This window comes from Melanotaenia boesemani, chromosome 7 (assembly GCF_017639745.1).
Source record: "Melanotaenia boesemani isolate fMelBoe1 chromosome 7, fMelBoe1.pri, whole genome shotgun sequence".
In the NCBI taxonomy this organism is placed as follows: domain Eukaryota; kingdom Metazoa; phylum Chordata; class Actinopteri; order Atheriniformes; family Melanotaeniidae; genus Melanotaenia; species Melanotaenia boesemani.
In genome coordinates, this window is record NC_055688.1 from 26,366,407 (window position 1) to 26,384,354 (window position 17,948).

At 35.4% G+C, this 17,948-nt stretch overlaps 1 long non-coding RNA gene across 1 annotated transcript; it reads left to right on the plus strand.

Annotated features, from left to right (window-relative positions):
* Window positions 1-13,509: 13,509 nt before the first annotated feature.
* Window positions 13,510-14,809, plus strand: LOC121643488. The gene is made up of 4 exons (XR_006011116.1): window positions 13,510-13,583; window positions 14,112-14,217; window positions 14,378-14,433; window positions 14,636-14,809. It is a non-coding gene; the product is annotated as an uncharacterized LOC121643488 (long non-coding RNA).
* Window positions 14,810-17,948: the final 3,139 nt, after the last annotated feature.

A 17,948-nucleotide genomic window follows, 5' to 3' on the forward strand; every position in this document is an offset into this window, starting at 1 on the left:
TAAAAACTTTTAATGTCAAAGATACAACTCGTATCACTGTATAGGTCTGTTTATTTTCACCTTATAACTGGAACTCAAAGTGTATTTTTGACAGAAACATAAATTAGGGTTATTAAACTGTTTCAATAAGTATAATGACTAAATGCACGTGTTTGACAATTATGCTTGAACAAGAAATGATGAACATTCATGTTGATTATTTAGAGAAAATAAGACATGAGTCATATGATCACAGGGCTGCTGACACTGTAAATATTTTATTTTACTTTATGATGAAACAGGTTTGCCAAGAAAGTTTGGGATTGTAAAAAAAATAAAAAAAAAAATATATATAAAAAAATAAAAATAATAAAAATAAAAACAAATTGTTATAGCCAGAATTTAAAAAGAACTATATGTAAAAATAAACAATGGATTAATATGTTAAATGACCATTTTTCCCTTTTAAACTAAACAAAAACACAACCAGTCACGTTGCACACCAAATGTGAATATAATGACATTTTTTCCTGAAACATTTCAAATTGCCATGCCATTATTTATTTATTCATTCATTTTTGGTAGAACATTAACACACAAAATCAACACTTTCAAAGTTCAAAAGGGTTTAGGATAAAGTTGAATCCTGATTTAGCTAAAAAAAAACTTTTTTTTTTCAACTTGAATATTTAAACTTTTACACTTTTAATCAGGATACAACACAAACCAGAACACACAATGATAATCTCATAATAAACCATAATGCATAATATTAATGGTTTTCAATGAGCCTCATTTATTGTATGATATCTTGTAAGGATTTAATGTTTCATGATTAGTTTAAATCTGCCTATTGCTTGACATGTTTTTATCTCTTCATTGCAGCTGTTTCATGATTGAACGTCTCTTGTAGAGATCAATGAAATTTAGTGTTTGTTCTTAAAGCTGTTTTTTAAAATACATGTATGTTCCTTCAAAACTGGATTTGCTCTCGCTTATTTGGAAAACTTTTGGTATTTTTGTTCTTTTACTCCTTTTCATTCAAATGCTTGAAATTTAAATAAAATAACTTACTGTACATCAAACAATTTTAAAAGTGCAGGTCTTCAAATGTCAATATTTTCAGTGTAATGAACAGTGAGTTTGTAGGTTGTGTATGAGTGGATTTGTATGAAGAAGAATACAATGTATACACTGGTGACTGATTTAAGCTCAATTTTTCATCTATTATTACTCTTAGGAATTTTATGTCAGACATTTTTTTCTTTTTTAATTCCTAAAAGTGTTAGTTTTTTGTGTTAGTTGATTTATTACTAAATGTCATGAACATAATTTTAATTTTAAGCTAACTTCCTACGATGGAACTAACTCTTTAGTTCATTAAATTATTTCCCAATTGTATCCACAGCACCACAAAATAGATTTGTATGAAAAAGTGATGTTGTTGTTGTTTTAAGCTAGTACATTATTAGCAATGTAATCAAATCTAAGAAAATTTGAGAAAAATGTAAAAATGCAATTTTGTATATTTGTGTTTTTCTGTATTCAAACTGCAGTGTCATATCATTTTTTTTCCCAATGCAAATAATTAGTTTTTCAACACAGATGTAAATAAATCTTAGAAGCACTAAATATTAAATATTTGAACAGTTCAGTCTTTTTTCTCACCTCATAGGTTGTTTTATCAGGACCAAACCGCTGGTAATAGTGTTCAGGGAATTCTCAACCTCTAGTGGTCAATACAGCAACATCATCAGAAGGATAAATATATATATATATATATATATATAGGACCAGATAAAGGTCATCTCACCCTTGTAGTGAACTTCTTAACAGAGCATGTATATGAAGAGAATAAACCTTAAAAGTGAATTACAGCATGATGAGTAAAAATGTTCAATATAAAAAGTGTAATATAGTATAAATTAAAATAGTAAAGGAAGTAATTATAGTTGTGATTATAATATTATATATAGAGCATAATAAGTAAAATTTCTTCCACAACTGACAAATATAGAACTGAAAAAATTAACAGCCTGGAGACGGCGTGAACACTGACTTTATTTACTTCCTTGTTCCTCAGCCAGCTCGCTCTCATTGGCCATCCACCATCCACGCAGTCAGAATGCACAAGTCGTTGGCGTTCCTCAGAAATCGGATTTGAAATATTGAGCATGTTAAATATTCCCGATTGTCGACCCATTTTGGAGTGGATTATCGGGACAAATCGTCTTGTAACACACCACAGACCAAAGATAATTGGACAGGGAGATCTCACGATGATCGGGCGTTTGGAAGAGGCAAACTGTGTATACCAGGCTTTTGTAGCGTAATGCCTCGATATTAATATAAACCTCGATGGTCAAACCAATTAAACCTTATAACTGTGAGTTTTCCTCGAAGTAGGGCACCACTCTTCTGTATAAGCTGATTAAGTAATCCATGGTCCAGAAGAGAAAACCGTGAGTAGGGTTGTCATAAAATTGATTTTAATTCAGTCTAATCCTCATATCTGAAGTGGCAAATTCAATGTCTGAAGGGACCTTGATTCCATCCAAAATTAACCACCGAAACGATTCTAACTTTCAAAAGTGTAACCATTTATTAACAGCAATAATCAATTAACAACAAAGATAAATCAATGTCAGAAATGATGAAATTATCAATATCGCTTTAGAGACACTGCCGGTGTTGTGCCATAAAATGATCGTCTGCCAGAAACTGATTAAGAGTCGCGGGAGCGCGCACGCAGCCTCTAAATGCCGTGTCGCTCGGTTTCCCTCGGTGTCGCCAGACTGCAGCTGTTCGATTCGGCATCAACCCGTCGTAACTCACAATTTCACGTGACTTAATAGCCCAGCTGACATAAAAAGAACCCTGTGTTTTGTTAAACACTAGTGTTTAAACTGATTGATGGCAAAGTGCAGACGACGAGATGATTGGGAACGGTTTTTCAAAAATGTTGCTTCTTCACTACTCTGGCTGCCTTTTACGTTCAGTTAATATGATTTATGCATTTAATCACGAGTAAAGTGTCTTAAGAACTTATGTGCATTGCTATTAATAATTTTAGTATGGATGAATGCTATAATGAACTTGCTGAAAGGACAGCGGCCATAAATATATGGGTAGAGAACTCCAAAGGGTCTTTTATTTAATCAAAACTAATCTCTTGTCTAATTTAAAACAGCAAATAACTCTTCAGGGGCAACAAATAGGCCTCAATCACTTTTTGGGAAGGGAAAAAATGGCCATTCTTAGCCATGATTAGCCCAGAAAAAGCATAAAGGATGGTGGAATATTTAAAATGTGCTTTTATCTCATTAATAGTACTCTCTTGATTAGGATAAGGTCACTTTAAAATACAGTGAACTCTTCAGTATTGACACATAGGCTTTAATCACTTTTTGGCAAGGGAAAAATGGCCATTATTAGCCATTATTAGCCCAGAAAAAGCATGGAGGATGGTGGAATATTAAAATGGGCTTTTATCTAACCAATAGCACTCTCTTTGATAGAATATGGTCATTTTAAACGTCTGTGAACTCTTCAGTGGTGACACAGAGGCTCTAATCAATTTCTGGCAAGGGAAAATGGCCATTATTAGCCATTATTAGCCCAGAAAAAGAATTGAGGATGGTGGAATATTAAAAATGGGCTTTTATCTAACCAATAGCACTCTCTTTGATAGAATAAGGTCATTTTAAACGTCTGTGAACTCTTCAGTGTTGACACAGAGGCTCTAATCAATTTTTGGCAAGGGAAAATGGCCATTATTAGCCATTATTAGCCCAGAAAAAGCATTGAGGATGGTGGAATATTAAAAATGGGCTTTTATCTAACCAATAGCACTCTCTTTGATAGAATATGGTCATTTTAAACGTCTGTGAACTCTTCAGTGTTGACACAGAGGCTCTAATCAATTTTTGGCAAGGGAAAATGGCCATTATTAGCCATTATTAGCCCAGAAAAAGCATTGAGGATGGTGGAATATTAAAAATGGGATTTAAGCTAACCAATAGTACTCTCTTTGATAGAATAAGGTCATTTTAAACATCTGTGAACTCTTCAGTGTTGACACAGAGGCTTTAATCACTTTTTGGCAAGGGGAAAATGGCCATTATTAGCCATTATTAGCCCAGAAAAAGAATTGAGGATGGTGGAATATTAAAAATGGGCTTTTATCTAACCAATAGCACTCTCTTTGATAGAATAAGGTCATTTTAAACGTCTGTGAACTCTTCAGTGGTGACACAGAGGCTCTAATCAATTTTTGGCAAGGGAAAATGGCCATTATTAGCCATTATTAGCCCAGAAAAAGCATTGAGGATGGTGGAATATTAAAAATGGGCTTTTATCTAACCAATAGCACTCTCTTTGATAGAATAAGGTCATTTTAAACATCTGTGAACTCTTCAGTGTTGACACAGAGGCTTTAATCACTTTTTGGCAAGGGAAAAATGGCCATTATTAGCCATTATTAGCCCAGAAAAAGAATTGAGGATGGTGGAATATTAAAAATGGGCTTTTATCTAACCAATAGCACTCTCTTTGATAGAATAAGGTCATTTTAAACGTCTGTGAACTCTTCAGTGGTGACACAGAGGCTCTAATCAATTTTTGGCAAGGGGAAATGGCCATTATTAGCCATTATTAGCCCAGAAAAAGCATTGAGGATGGTGGAATATTAAAAATGGGATTTAAGCTAACCAATAGTACTCTCTTTGATAGAATAAGGTCATTTTAAACATCTGTGAACTCTTCAGTGTTGAGACAGAGGCTTTAATCACTTTTTGGCAAGGGGAAAATGGCCATTATTAGCCATTATTAGCCCAGAAAAAGAATTGAGGATGGTGGAATATTAAAAATGGGCTTTTATCTAACCAATAGCACTCTCTTTGATAGAATAAGGTCATTTTAAACGTCTGTGAACTCTTCAGTGGTGACACAGAGGCTCTAATCAATTTTTGGCAAGGGAAAATGGCCATTATTAGCCATTATTAGCCCAGAAAAAGCATTGAGGATGGTGGAATATTAAAAATGGGCTTTTATCTAACCAATAGCACTCTCTTTGATAGAATAAGGTCATTTTAAACATCTGTGAACTCTTCAGTGTTGACACAGAGGCTTTAATCACTTTTTGGCAAGGGAAAAATGGCCATTATTAGCCATTATTAGCCCAGAAAAAGAATTGAGGATGGTGGAATATTAAAAATGGGCTTTTATCTAACCAATAGCACTCTCTTTGATAGAATAAGGTCATTTTAAACGTCTGTGAACTCTTCAGTGGTGACACAGAGGCTCTAATCAATTTTTGGCAAGGGGAAATGGCCATTATTAGCCATTATTAGCCCAGAAAAAGCATTGAGGATGGTGGAATATTAAAAATGGGCTTTTATCTAACCAATAGCACTCTCTTTGATAGAATAAGGTCATTTTAAACATCTGTGAACTCTTCAGTGTTGACACAGAGGCTTTAATCACTTTTTGGCAAGGGAAAAATGGCCATTATTAGCCATTATTAGCCCAGAAAAAGAATTGAGGATGGTGGAATATTAAAAATGGGCTTTTATCTAACCAATAGCACTCTCTTTGATAGAATAAGGTCATTTTAAACGTCTGTGAACTCTTCAGTGGTGACACAGAGGCTCTAATCAATTTTTGGCAAGGGAAAATGGCCATTATTAGCCATTATTAGCCCAGAAAAAGCATTGAGGATGGTGGAATATTAAAAATGGGCTTTTATCTAACCAATAGCACTCTCTTTGATAGAATAAGGTCATTTTAAACATCTGTGAACTCTTCAGTGTTGACACAGAGGCTTTAATCACTTTTTGGCAAGGGAAAAATGGCCATTATTAGCCATTATTAGCCCAGAAAAAGAATTGAGGATGGTGGAATATTAAAAAATGGGCTTTTATCTAACCAATAGCACTCTCTTTGATAGAATAAGGTCATTTTAAACGTCTGTGAACTCTTCAGTGGTGACACAGAGGCTCTAATCAATTTTTGGCAAGGGGAAATGGCCATTATTAGCCATTATTAGCCCAGAAAAAGCATTGAGGATGGTGGAATATTAAAAATGGGATTTAAGCTAACCAATAGTACTCTCTTTGATAGAATAAGGTCATTTTAAACATCTGTGAACTCTTCAGTGTTGAGACAGAGGCTTTAATCACTTTTTGGCAAGGGGAAAATGGCCATTATTAGCCATTATTAGCCCAGAAAAAGAATTGAGGATGGTGGAATATTAAAAATGGGCTTTTATCTAACCAATAGCACTCTCTTTGATAGAATAAGGTCATTTTAAACGTCTGTGAACTCTTCAGTGGTGACACAGAGGCTCTAATCAATTTTTGGCAAGGGAAAATGGCCATTATTAGCCATTATTAGCCCAGAAAAAGCATTGAGGATGGTGGAATATTAAAAATGGGCTTTTATCTAACCAATAGCACTCTCTTTGATAGAATAAGGTCATTTTAAACATCTGTGAACTCTTCAGTGTTGACACAGAGGCTTTAATCACTTTTTGGCAAGGGAAAAATGGCCATTATTAGCCATTATTAGCCCAGAAAAAGAATTGAGGATGGTGGAATATTAAAAATGGGCTTTTATCTAACCAATAGCACTCTCTTTGATAGAATAAGGTCATTTTAAACGTCTGTGAACTCTTCAGTGGTGACACAGAGGCTCTAATCAATTTTTGGCAAGGGGAAATGGCCATTATTAGCCATTATTAGCCCAGAAAAAGCATTGAGGATGGTGGAATATTAAAAATGGGCTTTTATCTAACCAATAGCACTCTCTTTGATAGAATAAGGTCATTTTAAACATCTGTGAACTCTTCAGTGTTGACACAGAGGCTTTAATCACTTTTTGGCAAGGGAAAAATGGCCATTATTAGCCATTATTAGCCCAGAAAAAGAATTGAGGATGGTGGAATATTAAAAATGGGCTTTTATCTAACCAATAGCACTCTCTTTGATAGAATAAGGTCATTTTAAACGTCTGTGAACTCTTCAGTGGTGACACAGAGGCTCTAATCAATTTTTGGCAAGGGAAAATGGCCATTATTAGCCATTATTAGCCCAGAAAAAGCATTGAGGATGGTGGAATATTAAAAATGGGCTTTTATCTAACCAATAGCACTCTCTTTGATAGAATAAGGTCATTTTAAACGTCTGTGAACTCTTCAGTGGTGACACAGAGGCTCTAATCAATTTTTGGCAAGGGGAAATGGCCATTATTAGCCATTATTAGCCCAGAAAAAGAATTGAGGATGGTGGAATATTAAAAATGGGCTTTTATCTAACCAATAGCACTCTCTTTGATAGAATAAGGTCATTTTAAACGTCTGTGAACTCTTCAGTGGTGACACAGAGGCTCTAATCAATTTTTGGCAAGGGGAAATGGCCATTATTAGCCATTATTAGCCCAGAAAAAGCATTGAGGATGGTGGAATATTAAAAATGGGCTTTTATCTAACCAATAGCACTCTCTTTGATAGAATAAGGTCATTTTAAACTTCAGTGAACTCTTCAGTGGTGACACAGAGGCTCTAATGAATTTTTAGCCATACTGAACAAATATACTTTTTAATTGCATAAATCACTTTCTAGCAAGCAAAACCTGCTATTACAAGGCCTATTTCACAATAAGAGGCTTCTGAGGTAAACATTTGGAACTGGATGGTCAGTAAACTCCAGAGTAGGGTTGTCATAAGTAAACTGTGGCTGTAATTAAAAGTCATTACAGCCTCCTGTTTATTGTATTACCATTCATTTTGGCTATGTAGTAAAACTCTCTCAATTTGAAATTTTTTGTTTGTCATGTCAATTTTATTGTACGCACAACAGCACACTGTTTAGATTTTGCATGCATTAACATGGGTAAAATATGACTGAATATGAAAATATGATTTCAGTTTCCAAAAAGTCTTTATAGCATTTCATTAGACATTTCATTTTAAAATGCAACTTTTTCAAAATAAGTTCATGTTTAACATTTCAGCCTATCCTGTCCCCATTAAACATTTTGATGAGATTTTCCAAGTATATTATAATGAAGCTGAAGTTGATCCCCACATAACCAATACTATGAACAATAAAATGTATTTTGAACAGAAATGTATTTCTGTATCTTTATATTTTCATCATAATTTTCTAAGTAGTCAAAAATGTGCTCTTGTACAGTCATTATGGTTTAATTAAGGCAGTGTTCCCGCTGAATTGCTTGGCTGCTGCTCATTGGTTTGTAGGCCACCCTTAATTGGCAATTAAGCAGTCGCTGCCTCAAAGTCTAGAACACGTTGAGTGGTATCTTATTATACCGCTAGCATGGATGCAACACTGCATCATCATATTTTGACTTTTAAGAGCCAAGGAACTTTCCCACCTGGCCTTTCACCTTCCCAGAAATCCAATTTTCGCCGAAAAGCAAAGAGCTTTGAAGTCCAAGGTGAGTTAATTGTCTATTTTCATATGTGCATATACTTGCACAAAATCCCGATTGTATTCTTTGCTCTCATGTATACTTTTCTGAGATTGTGTCAAATTTCCAAATAATATCTGTATGTGTGTACAGTATGTATGTAAAACAAGAGTACTAAAGGTTAACTGGTGAACATGGTCACATTTGTTAATTATTTAACATGCATTTAGTAATGGGTGGTGGTGGGGTGGGTCTGGTAGGTTTTAGGTACATGTAAATGTGGATATTATAGAACTGTTGAAAGTGTCAGGTGATATTTTTCAAAGGACATCTCATTTTGCTTTTGACTTCAAAATTATTCTTAGTTTTTCCAACAGTTTACTACAACCCACTGCAAACGGTTTAGTAGCACTTTGATTGAGTTTATAACTGTCCAATAAGGTGGATTAATTTGATATAACATGGTTTTCAGAGATGATGTAAAAATATTTTCCTTTAATTTCTTTTGCTCTCTCAGAAAGATGTCATATTTCTTAGGTTGTAAATATGTGCTGATTTTCTAAATGCTTTTGGTATGCACTGTCCAATCAATTGTAAAAGAACAATATAATTTCTCACATAATTTATCTGATTAACATTGGACAAAAAAGAGGGTAGTTTTGTGGACTCATTCTTTCAAAAATATCTTACACACTTTATGAACTGTATTTGCCTCATGCTCAGAAACATAACTTTCTTGCCCTTGATTATATCTCACTGATTTACATCTTCAAACAAACACTCATAATTGCTGGTGTATCTGACAACCTCCTTATGATAACTTCCAAATTGTAAATTTGAACCTCTAAAAGTGATTACCACAGCTTGATTTCTAAGTGTTTAAGCAAATCTAAGAGTTGATGATTTGAATGTACAAATTGACTGGTAGTTTCAATGTCATTCAGCGTTTACATTTCGTACAGTGTACATGGGACACGATGGAATGCTCCTAGCACTCTGTTATACTTTACTATTTTTAGTTCTACATATATTTTTTTAATTCTCCACTTCAAATATATGTATTTTCACCCATGTTAACTGCAAATTCAATAATGTTAACTTTATAAATATCTCTTTGACCGTTTTATAAAGGAAATTATGTATTTCTTTCACTAATCACAGATGGACAGCTATTCTACATTCGCCACAAAGATAAGCCCAAATCTTTAAAGGCTAAGGTAGTAGTTGGCCAAAAGGAGGCCAATGAAGTTTTTCTTGATTTTCATGCCAGCAGCAGTGGTGCACACTGTGGGCAAAAGAAGACAAGGGATGCAATCTCTCAAAGGTTTTACTGGCCTGGAATGTCAGAAGACATTACTTTGTGGGTCAGTATTCAGTTTTTTAATATTTTTTTTACTTAAAATGAGTGCAATCTTAATGTACTTGAAGTAAACAAATTAAATCAAAAACAACTTTACATGACAATGAATTTAATAAATATTAATTTATAAATCTGATAACGATTTGATGATTTTCAAAATATATATTTTTAATGATATTAGAAATATTATTTTCTCTCATTTATACTCTTTTCATTTCAGGTGAGTCAGTGTGTGGCATGCCAGGCCAGCACAGTAAAGATAAAACAAGAGGTGGAGTACACACCTATAAAGGTAAATTGATATGTGTCAGTTTGCCTGTCTGTCAGTCAGTCTATCTCGCTCTCTCCCTATATGCACATTACGTATGCACATTATGTATACATTAGACAAACACACACACACACACACACATACAAACATGTATATATATATATATATATATATAGTTATAGTTATGTATATACATAATGTGCATATATATGTATATTGCATTGAGTTGAAATTGTTAAATAATTTCAAGTATCAAATGAAATCTAAATTCTGAAATGACAGTATTGAATTTCTTCAGGTAAGTCAGCCATTTGAGTTACTTGGCATGGATCTTGTGGGAAAACTTAAAACCACATCGGATGGATACCAGTACATATGTGTACTGATTGATTACTACACGAAGTGGCCACAAGCTTATCCCTTAAAGACCAAAAGTGCAGAGGAAGTGACCAAGTGTCTTTTAAAGTTTGTATATCAGTTTGAGGCCCCAAAACGGGTCCTGACTGATCAAGGAAAGGAGTTTGTGAATGAGGTAAGTAACTGGTCACAAGTCAGACCCAAACCTCACATTGTTTTTGGACAAATTAAATAAAACATCTCACATAGTACAACTTAACTTTATGCAAGTTTTCTGGCTATTTTTCTGATACAGATCAATAAAAAGGTGTGCAAAATGCTGGGTATTCAGCGAAGCCTTTGTGCCCCGTACCACCCCCAAACAAATGGGTTGGTGGAAAGAATGAATGGCACCATACAGAGGTAGGCTATCACTTCTCCTTCAATGTTTATTAAATATTTCGTAACTTCAAATTGCTTTTATTCACCATTTTTCTTACTGCATCATTTTGTTTTAAACTTGAATTTTTTAAATCCATTCTCCATTTAGAGCACTTTCTAAACTGGTCCAGAGTAAACCAGAGGAGTGGGAAAAACATTTGGATGCTGTTTTATTTGGCCTCCGAACAAAGCGTCAGGTGACCACCAAATTATCTCCCTATTTTATGATGTTTGGCAGGGAAGCCAGGTATCCAACTGAAATCCCAGAAGATTACAGGGTAGGGTTCAGTTACAAATATATTTAAGCATTCACAGATAATTCGTCATTAAGAACAATTCTTAAAGATTTTCAATTAACTCATATGTATTTCAAAGGTTGACAACAGTGTGGAGGAGAATTTGTCTATTGAGGAAGCAACTGAAAACATTGTTAAACGGGATGAAGCCATTAAGGCTGTGTTGTCCTCAAAAAGTATTCCCAAAAGCACCAAGTGCAAAGTTGAAGCCACCCATAAGTTTGATGTGGGGATGAAAGTGTGGCGACTCAATCCAAGAAGACAAAGGCAAAAAGGAGGAAAGTTGGACCAAAAATTCCTTGGGCCCTACACTATCGTGTCTATTAGTGGAAAAAGTGTTGATCTGAAGGACAGCCAAGGTGTGATCACAACTAAAATAAACACAGATCACCTGATGTGTTACAAGGAGGAGAAGCCCAGGGTGCCCTGGAAGTGCAAGGAAGTCTCACTCACCACAGCTGTGTCTGAATCCATGCTCACTACACCGGTCTCCTCACTTCAGCCTGCCCCACCCGTGTCTTCGTCCCATCCTGCCACACCTGAGCCTTCATCCCATCCTGCCACACCTGAGCCTTCATCCCATCCTGCCACACCTGAGCCTTCATCCCATCCTGCCACACCTGAGCCTTCATCCCATCCTGACAAACCTGAGCCTTCATCCCGTCCTGCCACACCTGGGCCTTCGTCCCATCCTGCCACACCTGAGCCTTCATCCCATCCTGCCACACCTGAGCCTTCATCCCATCCTGCCACACCTGAGCCTTCATCCCATCCTGACAAACCTGAGCCTTCATCCCGTCCTGCCACACCTGGGCCTTCGTCCCATCCTGCCACACCTGAGCCTTCATCCCATCCTGCCACACCTGAGCCTTCATCCCATCCTGCCACACCTGAGCCTTCATCCCATCCTGACAAACCTGAGCCTTCATTCCGTCCTGCCACACCTGGGCCTTCGTCCCATCCTGCCACACCTGAGCCTTCATCCCATCCTGACAAACCTGAGCCTTCATCCCGTCCTGACAAACCTGAGCCTTCATCCCGTCCTGCCACACCTGTGTCCATTGTGACACCCACCTCCTCAGGACCGAATCCTTCAGGCTCTGGTTTTCTAAACTGTACCTTGGATCCCTCAGTTGTCAAAAGTAAGTTTATCAAGTTGATATAAGACAACAATTTCAAGTCTCAAGTTTTTGTGACACAGATTTTAATTTTTTACCTTCACTCTCTTGTTAATAGCTATGACCACATCCTTAATGCAATTAATTTAGCAGATAACTAAAAATGTTGTCAAAAATTAAATTTACTGGTTCTTATTGGGGGAGTGTAATTGTTTAAAGTGTGAAAAAATGAATGTCAGCATGAAGGTGCTGTCATGGTTGGACTACATAATGGTCAAACATGTTCACTTTTTTATTTTGAAATGAATACAACAATGTGTGTCTAATGAATGGTTAACAATAATAAACACAAAAACATGGAAAATATCAAAACTGACTTAGAAAAACAGTTTTGAGATATTGTGGATCCATTTTCAACCAAATTAGATTCTAAGCTGATTTAAGAAGATTACCTGAAAAAATAAAAACATTTTTATATTGGATTACAGATGTGAAAGATGCATGGGAAGGGGAAAACAGTGGTGTTCTTGTGTCCAAAATTGGACCATATAAGTTATTTTTTGGTGACATTTTCAACACGGCCCCTCAAAGAGAACTGGAAAGTGAGGTAAGATGTCGAACATTATTGCGATCTCTAAATTCACTGCATTTGTTCTTTCAACTTAAAGAACTTTTTGACTGCAGGTTATAAATGCATACCTGACCGTGCTGGTGAGAAAATTCAATGACAAAAACACAGAAAGGGCATTTGTCATTGACTCCTTTGAAATGACAAACATATGGCAACAGAAAAAACCAAAGATAAAGGTACAAGATCTTCTATTTTTTCTCACTGAAATCTGTATGAACTTGACAAAAGTTTCAACCCTGGTTTTTCTTTATTTCTGATTGTCTTTCAGATTGACCCGGTTTTATACAAGTACGTCCTAGGGATAGTCAATGAGAGCCATCACTGGATGCTAGTGGTAAAAAGTTAATGATATACTTGACTACATCACGCAACGTCCTTCAAATTTGTATGACCTGAATTTCATTTTAAGTTGTGTCGTTAAATATTCAGGTCATGTTACCAGGAGAGAAGAGGAGTCTTTTCCTGGATCCATTGGGTGAGAGCACATCCAAAATAAATCACTGCAAAGACATTTCCAGGTAAACACGCTTTTATTAGCAATTATATTATGGCCAAATGCAGTAAGATATGTGAACATATAGTTAATTTAAACTTAATTTACAACCTTTTATTTAGATCATTCATGAGACTCAAGGGTTTAAATTCATCCAGATGGGAATGTGACACAGTCAGTCACCCAATCCAAAAAGATGCCACTTCATGTGGTGTCTATGCATTAAAGGTATGTATTCCTGATTTTTCATGGCAAAACCATGTCATTATGTTACATAAGATCTGCTGCATCGAAGCTAGTATGATCAAGACATATTGGGACAGTAAAAGAAAGGCAGACATTGGAGAATAGCATTGTGCCACAGTGACAACGTGAAATTGTTATTTTGGGGTATAGAACTTTGATAAAATGATCAAAAATAAGAGTGTAAACATGTGATCCCTGTGTGACATAAAAAAATTAATTTGTGTAATTATATATAGTAAGTCATGAGAAAAAAACCCATAAAATTCACACATAAGCAGTTTAAAATTTTAAAATACAGAAGTACCTTTTTGGTTCAATTGAATATGAAAAAAATAATCAATCCCAAAATCATTTAAATGTTGTAACTCACTTTATTCTCTATATTATGTAAGAGTGGTTTAGATGCTGATTCAATGAACACTGAATTTTGTCCAAGAATAAGTCTATGGCAGCGTGCATCCCATTTTTATTCACATGCATATATTCATTGTTGCACTTTTACTTTTACAGTTTGCTGAGTGCATCCTGAGTGGCCTTCCTGTTGCATTTGACAACTCGGTGAAAACCATACATGAAATGAGAGAGCAGATTGCGATCTGCCTCCTGGAAAACACAGGTATTTAGCTAAAATATTATACATACTTACTGTCCCTACACACATGGTCCTTAAACAAGATATATTTTCCATAGACCAAAGCAATTCATCTAAAAATTGCATTTATTACAAATTAATATTCATACAATTTTTTTCTTTTTTCTATTTTATTGTTATACAGACGACTTGACTGAACTTTGCCATCTTTGTGGGCTGGTGAATGGTGACACCCACTGGGTAACTATTTTGCACGTTTTTATATTAAAGTAAAAGTAAAATATAGTGAAAGTACAGTAAAAACAAAATTATTTTTTCAAGATGACATAAGATGTAATAAGCTCAAGGATAAAAAACTGCGGTAGTTTTTATTTTCAAGATTTATTATTGAAAATGTTCCTAACTATTTCCTTTGTTGATTTTGTGTCTATGTCAAACACAGATTGGGTGTGACTTGTGCCCACGATGGTATCACCGAAACTGCCTGAAAAAGAAAACAGGGAAAAAGTTTGTCTGTGAAGTGTGTCAGAAGAAGAAATAATGTCTTCATTTGGCTGATTACTACTTTGAATTTTTTTATTTTTTTTTTTATTTTTTTTTTTAATTTTTTTATTTTATGGTATTTGGGGCAAACACCGGGCAGCTGTATGCCTATGTCACTGACAGAAAGACACAAAGGTCTGATAAGAGGTAGTTGACTTTTAAAGGTTAGTGTTTTTCATTTGAACAGACATGTTTATATGTTGACAGAAAAAAGCATTTCGTAAAATTTCATTTGGAAATGCATGATGCAAAGGCAATCTGTGTGGTGATGTTTTCATTAAAATCTATTTGACAAAATAAAACAATTCTAAGATTCTGATTCATTTAATCAATCAAAGTCAAAGTGGATGTTAATATAAAAAAAAAGATGCTATAATGACTTAATTGCAGCATTAATTACTTTTTGACAGGTAGAAACTGCTATTATGAGGCCTGTTCCACCTTCAGAGGTTTTTAGGGTTGACATTTGGAGCTGGATGGTCAGCAAGGTTTAGTGTAGTACTTTCATGAATAAACTGTGGACATTAGAAGGTATATTTGTTTCACTACAGACCTTGAAACAAGTGCAAATAACTTTTTGGCAGACAGGAAGTGCTATTGTAAGGTCTATCAAGTTAATGCATTCAAAATCTAAACAGTGTACTGCGGTCCGAAGAGTAAAATTGACATGACGTAGAAAAAAATTCAAATTGAGAGAGTTCTACTACATAGCCAAAATGAATGGTAAGACAATAAACAGGAGGCTATAATGACTTTGAATTCCAGCCACAGTTTACTTATGACAGTACTACACCACAATTTACTGACCATCCAGTTCCAAATGTTCACCTCAGAAGCCTCTTATTGTGAAATAGGCCATGTAATAGCAGGTAAAAGTGATTTTTGCCATTATAAGGTATATTTGTTCAGTAAGGCTAATAATGGCCACTTTTCCCTTGCCAAAAATTGATTAAAGCCTCTGTGTCAACACTGAAGAGTTCACAGATGTTTAAAATGACCTTATTCTATCAAAGAGAGTGCTATTGGTTAGATAAAAGCCCATTTTTAATATTCCACCATCCTCAATGCTTTTTCTGGGCTAATAATGGCTAATAATGGCCATTTTCCCTTGCCAAAAATTGATTAGAGCCTCTGTGTCACCACTGAAGAGTTCACAGACGTTTAAAATGACCTTATTCTATCAAAGAGAGTGCTATTGGTTAGATAAAAGCCCATTTTTAATATTCCACCATCCTCAATTCTTTTTCTGGGCTAATAATGGCTAATAATGGCCATTTTTTCCCTTGCCAAAAAGTGATTAAAGCCTCTGTGTCAACACTGAAGAGTTCACAGATGTTTAAAATGACCTTATTCTATCAAAGAGAGTGCTATTGGTTAGATTAAAAGCCCATTTTTAATATTCCACCATCCTCAATTCTTTTTCTGGGCTAATAATGGCTAATAATGGCCATTTCCCCTTGCCAAAAATTGATTAGAGCCTCTGTGTCACCACTGAAGAGTTCACAGACGTTTAAAATGACCTTATTCTATCAAAGAGAGTGCTATTGGTTAGATAAAAGCCCATTTTTAATATTCCACCATCCTCAATTCTTTTTCTGGGCTAATAATGGCTAATAATGGCCATTTTTCCCTTGCCAAAAAGTGATTAAAGCCTCTGTGTCAACACTGAAGAGTTCACAGATGTTTAAAATGACCTTATTCTATCAAAGAGAGTGCTATTGGTTAGATAAAAGCCCATTTTTAATATTCCACCATCCTCAATTCTTTTTCTGGGCTAATAATGGCTAATAATGGCCATTTTCCCTTGCCAAAAATTGATTAGAGCCTCTGTGTCAACACTGAAGAGTTCACAGACGTTTAAAATGACCATATTCTATCAAAGAGAGTGCTATTGGTTAGATAAAAGCCCATTTTTAATATTCCACCATCCTCAATTCTTTTTCTGGGCTAATAATGGCTAATAATGGCCATTTTCCCTTGCCAAAAATTGATTAGAGCCTCTGTGTCAACACTGAAGAGTTCACAGACGTTTAAAATGACCTTATTCTATCAAAGAGAGTGCTATTGGTTAGATAAAAGCCCATTTTTAATATTCCACCATCCTCAATTCTTTTTCTGGGCTAATAATGGCTAATAATGGCCATTTTCCCTTGCCAGAAAATTGATTAGAGCCTCTGTGTCACCACTGAAGAGTTCACAGACGTTTAAAATGACCTTATTCTATCAAAGAGAGTGCTATTGGTTAGATAAAAGCCCATTTTAATATTCCACCATCCTCCATGCTATTTCTGGGCTAATAATGGCTAATAATGGCCATTTTTACCTTGCCAAAAAGTGATTAAAGCCTATGTGTCAACACTGAAGAGTTCACTGTATTTTAAAGTGACCTTATGCTAATCAAGAGAGTACTATTAATGAGATAAAAGCACATTTTAAATATTCCACCATCCTTTATGCTTTTTCTGGGCTAATCATGGCTAAGAATGGCCATTTTTTCCCTTCCCAAAAAGTGATTGAGGCCTATTTGTTGCCCCTGAAGAGTTATTTGCTGTTTTAAATTAGACAAGAGATTAGTTTTGATTAAATAAAAGACCCTTTGGAGTTCTCTACCCATATATTTATGGCCGCTGTCCTTTCAGCAAGTTCATTATAGCATTCATCCATACTAAAATTATTAATAGCAATGCACATAAGTTCTTAAGACACTTTACTCGTGATTAAATGCATAAATCATATTAACTGAACGTAAAAGGCAGCCAGAGTAGTGAAGAAGCAACATTTTTGAAAAACCGTTCCCAATCATCTCGTCGTCTGCACTTTGCCATCAATCAGTTTAAACACTAGTGTTTAACAAAACACAGGGTTCTTTTTATGTCAGCTGGGCTATTAAGTCACGTGAAATTGTGAGTTACGACGGGTTGATGCCGAATCGAACAGCTGCAGTCTGGCGACACCGAGGGAAACCGAGCGACACGGCATTTAGAGGCTGCGTGCGCGCTCCCGCGACTCTTAATCAGTTTCTGGCAGACGATCATTTTATGGCACAACACCGGCCCTTCTGTTGCGCCGGGAGGGTAAACCAGCTTAAAAGACAGTAGAAAGAGAACAGAACAATGAAATAAACAAGGGTAAAGAAGGCAATCAAATTAAATCAGGGATTATAAAGAAATTGATATCTGAATCTTATGCAGTTTGGAATATGGGAAAATTAA